The sequence below is a fragment of the Dreissena polymorpha genome, chromosome 2 (assembly GCF_020536995.1).
Source record: "Dreissena polymorpha isolate Duluth1 chromosome 2, UMN_Dpol_1.0, whole genome shotgun sequence".
Classification (NCBI taxonomy): Eukaryota; Metazoa; Mollusca; class Bivalvia; order Myida; family Dreissenidae; genus Dreissena; species Dreissena polymorpha.
In genome coordinates, this window is record NC_068356.1 from 97,156,961 (window position 1) to 97,172,767 (window position 15,807).

The 15,807-nt window shown below is 37.3% G+C and overlaps 1 protein-coding gene across 1 annotated transcript in view; it reads right to left on the bottom strand.

Moving 5' to 3' along the window:
* Positions 1–15,807, bottom strand: part of LOC127868154 (E3 SUMO-protein ligase CBX4-like) — a 175,071-nt gene that overhangs the window by 72,725 nt on the left and 86,539 nt on the right. The gene's annotated exons all lie outside the window — the stretch shown is intronic.

The window sequence follows — 15,807 nt, forward strand, 5'->3', positions numbered from 1 at the left end:
GCACAGAACAACCCATGTAATATATAGATTTCTTCAGATTATAGCCAAAGATGAGGCTCATATTGATGTACTAGGTAAATTCAACGATTCGTTATTCTCGCGATAGAAAAAGAAAACTGTAGTATATAGGTCGTCTGTTTAAGAAAATATTAAAGTAACAATATGGCTGATCTTTTGTGAAATAAGATACTTATTTCAGCCGATATATAAGAACGATGAATGGTTCACACAGATAGTTCGCAACCAATAAGAAATCACTCTGTTTTGGGAATATGTAACAGAAGAAGTTTTAGTTACAATCCTGGCAATAAACATGTTTCTAATGGATTCGTAACAATGATATTACTTAAATTTACACGAACATTCCGTTTCAATATAATAATGACAAAGCAATAATCGAATGTTCTCTAATATGACATCGGTGTCGTCGTCCATATGATACGTGTACGACTGGACCATAGCGCAGCGCACTTTGCAGATGAGTATGTTTCGTTTGTCGGCTTTATAAAGATAAAGCGTGATTAAAATTTATACACACGGAGAATAAATCCGGTTTCACTTTGAACTCCATTTTGAAAAAAAAACATGAAACCGCTGACTCCTCTTTACTTTGATAGGCTAAATGTCTCAAAAGCAATTTAAGGTAAAATTTATGTTGTTGTCCATGTGTGTTCTTGAAATAGCATGTTCAAAAGCTACGCCTACAACTTGTTCATATTTATAACTTACTGTTGGTGTATGCGTTTACACAGGTATTCGTATGTGTTCCTGTATAAGTATAATGGTTTAAATACACGATAGTATATGTAGTGGGATAAGGGGTTGTAAAACGCCGCCCAAGGTTCGATGATTTAATACGCCGAAAGTCTGTCGGAATGTATAATTAATATATATAATATAATTTTGAAACCTACAAACAAAATAACAGATGAAAAACACATCACAGTCTTACGAACACAAATACAATATTTCAAAATAATTAAATTAATTTGCAATGCAGAAAAATAAATAAATGCAAATACATATAATATAACACTCACCAGGTTGGTAGATAAAAAATAGTCATTTGAATTTAAATTTGTCTTTCGGCAGCCAAATAGCAAATGAAAGCATGGTAAGCAATTTTCAAATACGTTTACTGGATTTATAGTATTGACCAATACATATCTTGTATATTTAATATCTATAATTCTCACTGGACAATACATGTATGACATTACAGTACACGGCTTGACTCACATCGGACAAGAGACTGAATCTCACAAAAGGTTCACAGAAAACATTATAGAGAAGGGACATAAGCACTGGTACATGAGACATGGCACATACAGTAACACTGGCCTGTCATTCATATTTGACATATAAAAGGCACTGTTCTATTATGAAACAGTCTATATATACCACCATTTGTATAGTGCAATGTACCTTAGCTTCCAACAATGTTAACTTGGTACCCCATTTCTGATGCCGAACTTTTATATTAAATTTCGAAGTGGTCACGTGTGTTGCGTTGTTTATATCATTATATAATACTCATTTGAGTTTACGTTTATAAAAGTCACATACACAATAGTGTATCAATCATAAGACGTGGTGTCAGAAGTTCAGAACGGAAACATTTACCCACGTCATAATCGGATTAATAAATACCATATAACCAATTTGTGATGAATTACTTACTGAAACCTACGGAATGGCTCAATCTGGAATAACGCCACCAGTCACGGATTGGGACAGTTCGAATCTACCATCCATGTGGGAGAAATTTGAACAACACATTAAATTAATTTTGCCTAGACCTAGTCTCTATAACGCCCAAAATCAACGAAAATTTCGTTAAGTATTTCGTAAAATAAAGTTAACACCTTAACAATCAGTGTTCCTTATAGCAATAGCCAAAATTTCAACGCTAGATGTGGTATGATTACATAAATTTTTGTAGATACAAAATGCTCGTTTTTATTTATTTGTGGCCACAATAAATTTCCGCGAATATATCTATTCATACGACACACGAACACCATTTTAGTGTTCATGTGTCGTATGAATAGATATGCAAAATAATAATAAAAACGAGCATTTTGTATCTACAAACATCTATTTTACCAGACTACATCTGACGTTGAAATTTCGAAAATTGTCATAAGGAACACTGATTTTTAATTGGTTAAGTTTATTTTACGAACAATTGTACGAAATGTTCGTTGATTTTGAATAGTAATGCTACTTTAAAAGAAAAATCGGAGGAGGAAAATATAGCTTTCTTGCTAATGTGGGTCGGTGAAACAGGCCAAGACATCGGTTAAGCTTAGACCTTGACAGAAGAAGAACAAACACAGCTGAAAAATTCCAAAATCACGTTAAACCAAAATAAAATCCAGTTTTCACAAGGTAAAAATTACAAGGAAAATCAAAATAATGAAAGCATCGAACAATTCGTGACAAGACCCAAACTAAAAATTGATGACTGTCGGTTTTCAGCACTGTTACAGGATGAATTGATCCGCGATCGAATTGTTTTTGGCGCAAACAATAAACAACTTATCAACGAAGGCGATTACTTGACGCTTGACAAAGCAATACAAATATCACAAAATGTTGAGTATTGTAGACAACAAATGTCATTAATCGACCAAAAACAAGACATACACATAATAAGCACACGTGGTAATGGACAAGCACGTGGTGAAAGAGGAGGTCGAGATCGAGAGCGACACAATGCAGCCGATCGAGATCGTCGAGACCGAGAGCGATACAAGACAGCCGATCAAGATCGACGCCCATTAAAGTGGTAACTACAACAGCCCCCCAATCGTGGGAATGGACGGGATCGACGGTGTGAGCGCTGCGGATGACCATCGCATAAAGAACAGACACAATCCCAGCATGGGGAGAGATATGCAGCAGGTGTCATAAGAAAAAAACATTGGAAAAGAAAGTGCAAATCGAAATTAGTTTATGATGTCGATCACGGTGACAGTGTCCATAATCATCCACAGTACGACGTTCACAGAGAGACGATTCGTGGATACATCCTTACTCCATAGATACGGTAAGTCAACCACAAGTCTGCTTCCAATAAAGCACTTACAAACGTAGGGATCGTTCCCAATTTGTATAATATACAATTTAAATTTGATACTGGATCAAGCGTTTATACAATCTCTCAAAAAAATATTCGAATCGCTCAATATCAAAGCCCATTAAAAACCGAGGCTTACATCATACTCAGGCGATAACATTAATGTATGGGGCAAAGTAAACCTAAAATGCAAATACCGAAAATCGGAGACGCAGGCTACGATTTACGTCGAAAATAGCGCAAAGCCCCTAATGGGTCTTCACACCTCGCTTAAATTAGGTCTGTGAAAATAGACCTACGCGGTCAACGAACAGAAAGACCGTCAGGATTATGTCATGTCTGTTGTGAATGTAACGTAACGTTATTTGCCGTGTCGCGCTTTAGTGTATTACGTCCTGGACGTCACGTAATATTTGTTGTTGTTTATATACATCATGTTTATATTTGAATCTGAAGTTAAAGGAAGAACCTGAATACACAGCGCTTTGTATCTTTATTATCCCACACGATCGCGATATTGGTGCCGTTACAAAAGAATGAATCTACAGAAACAACAGATACAGAGAGATGGTCACCGCCGTTTCAATGAGAAATATTTGGAGAAAATCGAGCAATCTAAGGAAAACGATTCATTGACCGATTTTTACGCTATTCTCAACGCTATTAAAGCGAAAGTCACGATTCTAGAGACACTGAATGAGAAAATACTTTCACAGACGGCGAAAGAGGGATTGGAGGAAGAGATCTTTCAAACAGACACGTATTCAGCGGAACTGGATATCCAGCTGTGTCGCGCACGAGCTTTCCGAGATCAACAGGAGAAGAGAACAGCCCCATGTACTACCGACGTACCACAAGATGACAGTAGCGAAATATAGGAAATCACCCGCCCCCACAAATTACCCCGCCCCCATATACCCAAGACCCTCAATCAGAAGTTCATCACACAGACCCGAGATAAAGTTCGCCTTTTGTGATAGTAACCACAAATCCCATGAATGTAAAACCCAACCAGATGCAGAATCCCGTCTGAAAATAGTCAAAGAGAAACACTTGTGTTTTAACTGTTTAGGCATTCACCAAGTAGCTAAATGCGGTTGAAGGAGACGATGCCTATTATTCAAGCTAGAACACCATATGTCAATTTGTAAATCACGAGAAAAGGACAACAAGACGAAACACGCCGAGACTGCATCGCCGGAAACAGCCGTACTTCATTCGTGCACGAGCCTTCCAGACAAGGATGTAGAAGTCGTTTATTACGGAACAATTAGCCAAGGGACTTGAACTCCCCATACAAGGCACATAAACTATATACATATCGTCGTTCGGGAGCACTAGCAACAAAGCACAGCGAATAGATGTGGCTATAGTGAACGTTATTACAGATAGAGGCCAGAAGATCCCGATACGAGTATTAATAGTACCTACCATTTCAACGCCCCTCAACCAGAGATTCCAACAAACAGTGTCCGATTTACCGTATCTACAAGGTCTCAAACTCGCCCATCCAGTTACAGGAAAATCCATATTAACAATTTCGATGCTGATAGGTGCAGACTTTTACTGGGATATCGTTGAAGACCACATAGTACGTGGAAATGGACCCACCGCCGTGAGATCAAAGATCGGCTACCTGTTATCGGGACCTTTCCAAGCACAAAACAACCGAGCTACAGATCACGTGTTCAACGTAATGGCGTCGCCTATGACAACGGATGTATTAGAACGTTTTTGGAATCTGGAGAGTTTGGGAGTTACTCAGAGCGACGAGAATATAGACAAGACACGCTATTTCAAGGATTACCAGACTTCATCCATAGAATACGAGAACGGACGCTAAACTGCCAAATTACCTTGGAAACTAGACCACTCGCCCTTCCCAGGTAACTACGACATAGTGAAAGCAAGAAACGAGAGTACCGTAATTACTCTATGATTTCGGACACTTAAAAATAATTTAAAAAAATCTTGTCCGAAAACTTAGATACGAAAAATATTCACAAAATACAGGTGTCCGAAAACTTAGAGTCGAAAATTGAAGTGTCCGAAAATAGCGTCAATTGCATCAACGACTATCGGTGATAGCACGCGCTTGTAAAATACCATGCCGTATAGTATAAATTTTACAGTTATATCTGTTTGCACTGCATTTTAAATAATTTTAAATGCTTAATTTAATTGACAGAAAGTAACTACAAGGTTGTTATTTAAACAACGAGTTAAAAGATGAGCATGTGATGTACCGATACTCGCTAGAATGAACCTGAAATTAACGCAATAATTTGTTCATTTCCGATAGTTGTTGTCTAACACCTTCCATTGTTCGTAACACATTCAATAGGGTGCATCACAATTTGAAGCGTTTAGTATTTGTCACAGTTTTTTTTTACTGAGAATGGGTAGTGTCATTGCGGTAGATAATTGAACTTTTAATTGGCACTACCCCTGGTAATTGTTATAACGCTTATGCTGTCGGGCGAAACCATTGTTTAATACCGGTTTACAAGGTTATTTACCCAATAACGCAAATGTAATGGTCCGTTGCCCTCAGGCATGCACTTGCCATGTTTTATGATGTTTATCTGGTTGTAAAACCCGATGGTCGAAGTGTCAATAGATATCGCAAACAGGACCGAAATTTGGTAAAATAGCGCTGTAAAATATAGTGTCCGAAAAATTAGAGACATTAATTATGGACGAAAACTCGTGTGTCCGAAAAATAAGAGTCACGAAAAATAATTATTTTTGCTAAAAAAGGGGGTGTCCGAAAACTTAGAGTGTCCGAAAACATAGAGTAATTACGGTACTCTGAGAAGACTACGTAGAGAGCCCCATCTACTCCAGAAATATGACGAAATCATCGCTGAACGGGAACGACGTGGTTATATTGAGAGAATAGATAACGATACCCTACCCACAGGACAACTCCACTACATTCCTCACCACACAGTGAGAATGCGCTTCAGCGACCACGCCCATTCGGATAGTATCTGATTGCAGCTGCCGCACAACTTCCCATATCCCAAGCTTGAATGATTGTTTAGAGTCGACCACACCCATGCTGAATGACCTTACCACCATACTAGTGAAATTCCGTCTCCAAGGTTTCGCCACCACAACAGACATTTAGAATGCCCTCCTTCATGTCGGATTAAATGAAGGAGAACGAGACGCTACCAGATTTCTGTGGACAAGCGATACTTCAAACCCCAACAGCCCATTACAAACTTACTGTTTAAAGTCCGTGTTATTTGGTGCCACCTGCTCGCCATTCATGCTTAGTGCGACCATTTTGAAACATCTTGAAATAAACAAGCACGTGTCCGCAGCCAAAGTCATCGATACAGATATATACGTGGACAATATACTTTAAAGCTTCAAGAAAGAGTCAGATCTACTAACCTACTTCACAGAATCCCGACGTTCATGATACTCCAACAGTGAAACAATTAGATCCCGTGCAAAAGAAGAGAATGTGCTAGATACGGACGAAGTTGTTAAGATACTTGGAATGAGATGGAACCCGGCCAAGCTTGAAATGTCATTTGCTGAGAAAAATATCCCAATCCTAGATGTCGTTACGAAGAGAACCATTCTAAAATACTCATCCCAGATCTATGATCCCCTTGGTCTACTTAGCCCCGTGTCCGTCAGTGCAGAGAGATCGTACTTCAAGAACGTTGGAAAGTCAAATATGACTGGGATACCGCTTTACCAGATCATATATGCGAGACCTGGAACCAGCTAGCTAAATCCCTCAACAGAGCGACAGATGTGAAATTTTCACGACAATTCTTACTCTCAGTGAACAGTGAAACCAGCCTTCATATATTTGTAGATGCAAGCGTCAAATCCTACGGAGCAGCAGCCTACGTTTGCGACCAATCACAATATAGACTGGTAATGGCAAAGAACAGAGAAGCGCCACAAAAGACATCAACCCTACCCCAACTTGGACTGATGGCAGCATTGATTGGAGCCAGACTTTTATCCCACCTACAAGAATCCCTACCCCCACATAAAGTGACATTTTGGTCATACAGCCAAATTGTACTCCACTGGCTAACTACATCCAAATCATTGAAACGCTTTGTCCGAAACCGAGTAGACGAAATCCACCAGCTGACAGATCAATCACCATGGAGGTATTGATCCACCCATGAAAACCCAGCAGATTCACTGACATGTGGTGTATCAGCAGATACCTACCTTGACAACCAGTTATGGAACGCCGGTCCGACATGGTTACCTCACTCAGAAGAATGGCCTACTTGGAAATACGACCAATCAATTCTGCAGACGGCATCTGAAAGTTAAGACACGAGTTCGCAGCAGATGACAAATGTGGTAACGTGGTAACTTGCACGGTGATCTCGGGCGTCCATAGAGCCATCAACATGAGAAGTACAGTACTTATCGAAATTACTACGCGTCACCGCTTATGTACACAGATTCATCCTCAAATGCAGAAGACCAAGAGATAAAATACTAACCAACAGCTTGTCAGCAACATAACTAAAAGAGGTAGAAATTAAATGGCTGAGGTCGTGTCAAACAACTAACTTTCAAGATGAAGTAGAAAATCTTCAATCAAACAGTACCCGTTTACCGCTTGTTAAACAACTCAGATTGTACCTGGACCAGCAAGGATTACTTCGTTGTGGTGGTAGAATTCATAACGCCCCCATAGAGTATGATGCCACATTCCCCTACCTCTTACCAAAGAAACATGTCCTGACCAAATTGATTGTGTTCGATGTCCATAAGAACCAACTTCATTCCGGAGTTAACAGTACCATTACACAGATCAGACAGAAGTACTGGATACCATCCATCCGCCAGTGTGTAAGATCGTTACTGAGGACATGTGTACAGTGTACAAGAGTACCCTATGCAACACCAGACCCACCTCCCCTCCCCAAAGTCAGAGTCAGCGCCCTTTAGCGTCACAAGTGAAGATTTCACAGGCGCATTATTTTTAAAGAACGCTACAGGAAGTGAAACGAAATGCTTAATCTGCCTTTTTACATGCGCATCAACAAGAGCCGTCCATTTGGAAGTTGTACAAGACCTAGCAATCGACTCGTTCCTTCAAGCGTTTCGGAGAATTTGCCAGCCGGAATTCGTTGCCCATGGTGATGATATCAGACAATGCTACGACTTATATTGCTGCTGCTAATCACCTCAAGAAGCTATTCAACTCCAAAGTCGTAAAAGAAGAGCTCAGCAGAAAGGGAACAGTTTGACGATTTATTCCCAAACGTGCATCATGGTACGGTGGTTTTTGGGAACGTCTCATCAGACTCACTAAGACGTCTCTAAAAAGATCCTCAAAAGACGATACGTGTCCATGGAAACGTTGCAGGCGATAGTGACAGAGATTGAAGCTGTTATCAACGATAGACCGCTAACGCACGTATCATCCAACATCGACGACTTGATAACGTCACTTACCGCTTCACACACATATACCCGACGATGAAATGATGCAAATTCAAACGCAAATTCAAAGTACCCAGACGACACTTACCAATCGAGCGAAGCAGCAGTCAGACATCATCGAACAATTCTGGGGACGTTGGAAGTCGGAGTACTTAACTGCCTTAAGAGAGTTCCACACAACAACGGGCTCTAACGAGAAACGCATTCGGGTCGGAGATGTCGTGCAGATATACGATGAGGAACCACGTATCCGTTTGAAACGTGCTGTTGTCCTGGAGCTGATGACCGGAAATGATGATTCAATCCGTGCCGCGAAGAAAAAAAACCAGTCATGCAATAACCAATAGACCAATAGTGAAACTCTATCCATTAGAGACAGTCAGTGATGTTGAATAGAGACCATTTAAGTATTAAAAGTTAAACGCGCGATCGTGATTGAAAGACTAAAATAGACAGTTCAGTGTACATGTAATTGAAATACGAGAGACAGTTAAGAAATCGTGATTCAGAAAGTGAGTGATACTTATTTGATATTTATTTCAAATCAACGTGTATACTTGTGGCTCAAATTAGCGTTTCTGCAATCTTAAGATTTTCAAAAAATTAAATTAATATTAAGAGGATTTCATGATTCAGGATTTCATAAGTAATGATACATATTCTCCTTTGATTGTTAATAATTGTCACTTTTCGCGGCCCCCAGAATGTTGTGAATGTAACGTAACGTTATTTGCCGCGCCGCGCTTTAGTGTATTACGTCCTTGACGTCACGTAATATTTGTTTTTGTTTATATACGTCATGTTTATAATTGAATTTGAAGTAAAAGGAAGAACCTGAACACACAACGCGTTGTACCTTTATTATCCCACACGATCGCGATAATGTCTGAATACGGCGACCTATTTAAAGGTATCGGAAACCTCCCGGGAAAAGTAAATAGCACAGTCGCGAAGATGCAATTCCGGTGGTGACGCCAGCAAGACGCGTACCGGAAGCCATAAAATCTCGCCTCAAATCAGAACTTGAGCAAATAGTCAAAGACAAAGTAAACAAGGCATGTATCAGAGCAAACAGACTTGGTAAATCCAATCATGGTTGTTAAAAAACCAAACGGCAATTTACGGGTCTGTCTTGATCCAAAACAATTCAATAACGCAATACGACGTCCGCTTTATGCAACGTCAACACTTAAAGACGTTATTGCAAAATTGTCAGGAGCTATATAGCTTACCTAACTTAACACACGGTACTGAAGTATTGAATTAAATGACGAGTCGTCGTACCTCGGTACATTTGCAACACCTATCTGGAAGGTTCCGTGACTTCCAGCGACGTATTTTGTCAAAAGTATACGAACATTCGATGGATTACCAGGTATTCTGCCCCTGGTTGACGATATCCTGGTATGGGGTCGCCCCCCCCCCCAAGGAAAATGATCAAAATTAAACACAGGTATGGATAGGAGCGTGCGGACGCGGTCTTAAATTCAATACGCTAAAATCTACAATCGGGGTAAGTAAAGTACAATTCTTTGGAACGTGACGGTTACCGACACCGGGTTTCAAGCCGACCCAAAGAAAATAGAGGCCTTTTCAAAATTGCCGATCCCAGACAGCCTCGAAAAAGTCGAAATTCTACACGGCACAATTCGCGCCAAACTAAGGTCACCGCACCCCAAAGGGCCTCCTAAAGACAGAGGTTCTGTGGGACGCCCCACAGGAAAAGGCCATGTTAACGGTCAAAGGCATCATTACTAAGTCACCAGTTCTAGGGTATTATGACCCTAACAAATTCCTTACACTGGAAACAGACGCGAGTAAATATGGTCATCAACAAATTAATGGATTGGCTGAAAAAAAGTAGCTAAAAAGCTGACACACAAAAGCATTTAACACGAAAACGAACGTGCATTAAGCACTGCTTGAATATTGCAATACCCTGTTACAGTGCGGTAATACACTTACTCAATTAGCTCTTGGTCGTCGAACCAAATCAATTGTACAAATCACAAACAAAGCACTTCAGTCAGCAGTAATCAATTACTGAAAGATTCGCACGCGAATTCAAAACTCGAAACCACAACAGAAGTAAAATTTCGACAAAATAACGCGACCGATCGTTAGCGCCATTGTCAGTAAAAAACAGCGTTCGTATCAAGTTTAGATAAATCTTGAGTTAACATTGTGTCGACTTCGTGACGTCGCCACGTAAAAGATGATGTATTTCAGTTTAAATGCAATGAAGGCGCTTTGTGAGAACGCCACCGACGCTCAAAACGATAGCAGGAAACCCGGCATTATATTGTTTGTATCTGGTTTATTTCTGAAAATCACATCGTCTTTTCCAAGAGTACACTGGTTTCTTTGGTGGTAGAGGACGCCGGTCCGGTTTGACGAGGGTATTACTTTGAACATGTCTAATCTGGTCGACGTTAGGTCGCCTTCAAAAACATTCTTTGCATTTGGAAGCCGATTTTAAGCGTTTTCACCACGACCCCATTGCGTCCTTGGCGATACATACACGAACTGGCTTGAGTTTAGAAGATATTCAAACTTATCGAAGGTTTGTTATTTTCATGATTTACTCGATTTTGCATAGCTTATTGGTGATCACAAATCGGTGTTCTTTTGCACGGTTTATGATAAAAAGTACTATTCCCTCTCTGCGCCAATATGCGCATACCATGATCAATCTAAGCATCGTTATAATGGTCCGAATATATACCGTGTTTTCGTTTTTCGTTTTGCATTGGAATAAACGAAGAATGGAACATAAACGCATATAAGTTCAAAGTCCGATTTCCTAATAATAGTGTTCCTTCCTGGATTACTCTCCACGCAGGTCTAGCATCCAACCAGTGATTTGAAACAAGTTGCAAATATAGGGTGCGAGACTGGTCCTGAATTTCACACATAAGATTGTTATTAAGTTCAGAGCATAGGTTTTAATGCTTAAGCAATTGGTTCAAGAAGTGTGTGTTTTAAATTTTTATCAGAATGATTATGTATGGTGCTTCGTTAAAATGATAAAGACAATTTGTTTATAACAATTATAAAATCATTTGAAACTCTTTACAAGACCATTATATTATAAAAGCAGAAAAATGAACGCTAATTAAAGTACATTATTTAAAATACCATGTAAGTTAGAACTATACGCATATTTTTACGATTTAAAAACCTGAAAGTTATAAAGCGTTGCATCGCGAAACGATTAAATAATTTTGAGAGTTCTGTTATTGTCGTTATATTTTGTGAAACTACGAGGATTGCTTATATTAAGTATAAAATACAATCCTAATTGTGTAAGTACGGATGGCCGAGTAGTTTTAACGGTAGATTTTTTACTCCAGGACTCCAGGGGTTCATGGCTAGGCCCAGTTGAGGACTACCTTGGTTTTTCTTTTTTAAATTGCATTCTTGTTTTTTGACTGGAGATGTTTTGATCGAATGTTCACATTGATCAATGTTAAGAATTTAATGGCAAACTTCGACACATGCCAAAAACTGCGAAAAGGCCCCTTTAACAGATCATGCAAGCGAATACTTTTCTGATGGCGCGTTCTTCTTACCTGCGCACGGCCACCACCGCCTGGAAGAGCTAATTCATAAAATAAGCTCTGAATCTCATATATATTCTTGACTAGCAAGAATTTCGAACTGCAGTGAACAAACGAAACTAGTGACCAATTGGTCTCCTTTTGCTGTCTTATTGTTTGATAACTCATGAATTTGGGTATGTTTGGATGAAATCTATACGCGGGAAGGTATTTTAAGGTATTATCATTTTTGTTCTAAAACCCACAAGTTGAAAAAGTCCTATTATTTTAGGCCCAATACAAAATGACAACACCGGTCATCCTCAGCAAAAGATTGATCTAGCAATCTATCAAAAACTATTTTATAAGTAACAAAAACTAATAAAAACTTCCGTGCACGTCTTTCAAATGTAGTCAGTACTTAAGAAAATGTGAGTTAGTGAAGATTTAAAAAAAATATCAGTATTATAACATTACAGTGGTATCAAAGGCTAATAGGTAATTATAATTTCAGAAACTTATTATAGATAACGAACTTCATGTAGGTAGTGAATGATTGTTTAACATATACGTCATACTTGCCTTCTCTAGTATTTCTTTTTACATGCAAACGTTTTTGTAGCATGTAAAAGTTGTCATAACACTGTAATAATTTTGTTGGATTATGTTTTTATCGTACACAAACTGTTTACATAAAAATGTGTTTCATAAATATTTTCATAGCAATTCAATAATATGTTACTGCTTATAGAATTTATGCATAAGGATGAAATGCCGTAAATTGGTTAGGTCATGTCAAGAATTAAAACTAATACCGTTGATATGCCTACCCTTGACGAAAATTGATATTAAAACCACAATTAAGTTTAATTTTAAACACATTCTAGGTATAACAAAATGTTCATTAAAACTGCAGCATACGTCCTTAATGCCTCAGTGAAATGCAGACTTTAATGCAAATAAATTATGTAAATGATAAACAAATCAATAACAATACATATTTCTTCATTTTTCACTCTGCTTTTGAAGAACATTGATATTAAGTCTATAATTTAGTATAATTTTTAACACAATACTTTACCAAAAATCTCATCGGAACAGTTGTTCGAAGTTGTATTCGAAAAACAATGCTTAAAAACAAATATAAATAAAAAAAAGTTGTGGTTTAGTAATACAATATATGTTTTTATTAATTATAAGAGAGTGTATCCAAATGTTCAACATATAGTGTTTTATCCTTTCTGTGTTTTTGAAAACGTCGACGCAAATATGTTAAGTGTTTTTTTTTTCAGATCCTTCGTCACATGTAAGTTACTGCATGTAACGTCATAGAAGCCAACATCCATCGTACATATATATATATACCATATTGGAATATGCAAACAAAACTGACATTACACTATCCACAATATGTTGTTTTTTCAATGAAGGCAAACACAACGGAAACTGCAATTAACAAAGTCACGGTACGGTTAAAACAATATAAAGGCACTTTATTTGAAGGCACCATTATGTTTGACTGTGAGATTAAACAAGTTTGCATGACGATTTCGACATTATGAACATGTTTTGTCGGCTGCAACCCACATAGAAAATGATTAAAAGAACGACATTGGTATTGATTGCGTAGTAAAATGCCATTTCTTGTACATTGTGTGTTTATGGGATTTAAATCGTGTTATCGCTGAGTTGATATAACTGCTAAACCCTTTTAAAATTAATTTTACAATCTAAAATTGGAACCGCAAATTGCGTCCTGTATTGGCATTGTTTGTTGAATTTGTATTTATGATTGATATAGTATATGGGTATATTTTTTTAGATACAAACACCACATCATGAAATAATGATGTTGGCATAACTATATATGATTTCACATCATATAATTATATATGAATGAAAGGAACTAATCAAAATCTTCTAACACCAATTTACCGTAATAATTATCGTATACTTTTAAAAGAAGAATCACTCTAGCTGTTTATTGATGTTATTATTTTATTAATAACCATATTTTGAGCGGTCTTTTTTCAATAACTGTTTTTTCTAATTATATCAAAAAGCTTTTTATATGATTATCATAATACTAGCGTTCATGAAAATAACATGAAGCGCAATAAGTGTATTGATAGAGATAGAAACTGTATATTCGCTCATGACAAACTACCTTATTCAACGCTAATACAGTTTTATAGTCAATATACACCAAAAAAACAAATAGTTATGTTACATCTAGTCTGTATTGCTTTTTTTTCTCAAAATCTATGTTATATTCGAAATATGATTTTCAATATAATACTACTACTACAAATGTGCATAGTATAACCATAACAAAATTTCGCAAGCTTTTTTGACAACACAAGTATGTTTCCAATACACTTAAAAGGTTCGTTGACTTATAATTAAGGCCGTAAAATCGTCATATTAAAAAAAAAATGACGTTGGTTAATTTGAAGTGTATGTTAGAAATGGAAATCTACTTCTTTTGCGATTTTCATTGCTTTTTTACTTGATTTAAAATCATCACTCTTCATCTAATTAGAAATGATTAATTGACATGTTCTGTGCTCGTTTGGTTTCTCAATACTTTATATAAGCAGCACTTAAATGTGCCATTGCCCATGATACGATTTGATTTTATTATGCCTCAAGTGCGCATTTTACTTTGAAGACGAGCACATGATATGTTTAAGTGTTATCGGATACCCCATCCGATTAAGATTATAAACTCCGTCTATCAATAACAGTTTTAAAACCTCCCACATTCGGGTTAATCAATCAAATGTGTAGGGCTCTATGTTTGGTTAGTCCCGCAAATTCTGAGAAGTACTTTTTGTAGGCGTGGAATGTCGCTTATGTCGTTAAAAATGAGAACACATTTAGCGATTCATATTTTATTTAGAAAATTAATAAGCAAGATTTTTTTTTGTTTAAAAACCACCACAAATCCAGTCATTTATAAAGTGATAACACATAGAGAAATATGAATAAACTGAACAATAATCAATGGAAAAAAACAAATACAAAATTGCTTCGATACCATTCATTTGCTGCAGACGAACACAAATGAAAACAGTATGCATAAACATAAACATTAAACCTGTTAAAGAGACTGTATACGATTTATTTTTGAAACCAAAATATGAAAGGTTTGCTCAAAAGAAGAATTTGGGACAAATATACCCGTAACATATTTTATAAGATTATATAAAAAAGTATAACTAATATTTTACAAATTCAAATGCTTTCCTAGCAAGGCAAACATGTGAATATCATAACAATGGTTTAAGTCTCCATATCTTTAACAAAACAATAACTTTTTGTTTGCAATGGTTTTTTAGCTAAAAAAGAAAAAAAAGAAACCTTTATAAAAACATCATAAAACACTCATTGCACAATTGATTAAAAATAAAAATCTAGATCTATTACTTGAATTGTTTGAGAGGCAGAGAAATCTGTATAGTGCAAGAAACATTTGTTCAAAATTTTGAACAGCGTGCGACTAATTTTTTTACAAAATAAGTCACAAAGATGAAAAAAGCCTAATGCCAGAAACTATGTACAAAAAACATGGCTCATTGGAGCTAAACAACCCTATTTACTCACAACAAGCTCACAGACCAATTGTAGAAGAACCACTGGCATTGATCGTTGGTTCATCCGCATGTTAAGGGTTGTCAAAATAGCGCACGTAACGAAACCTGTGGATTGTGCATTTATAACGATGAAACTTACCAACCA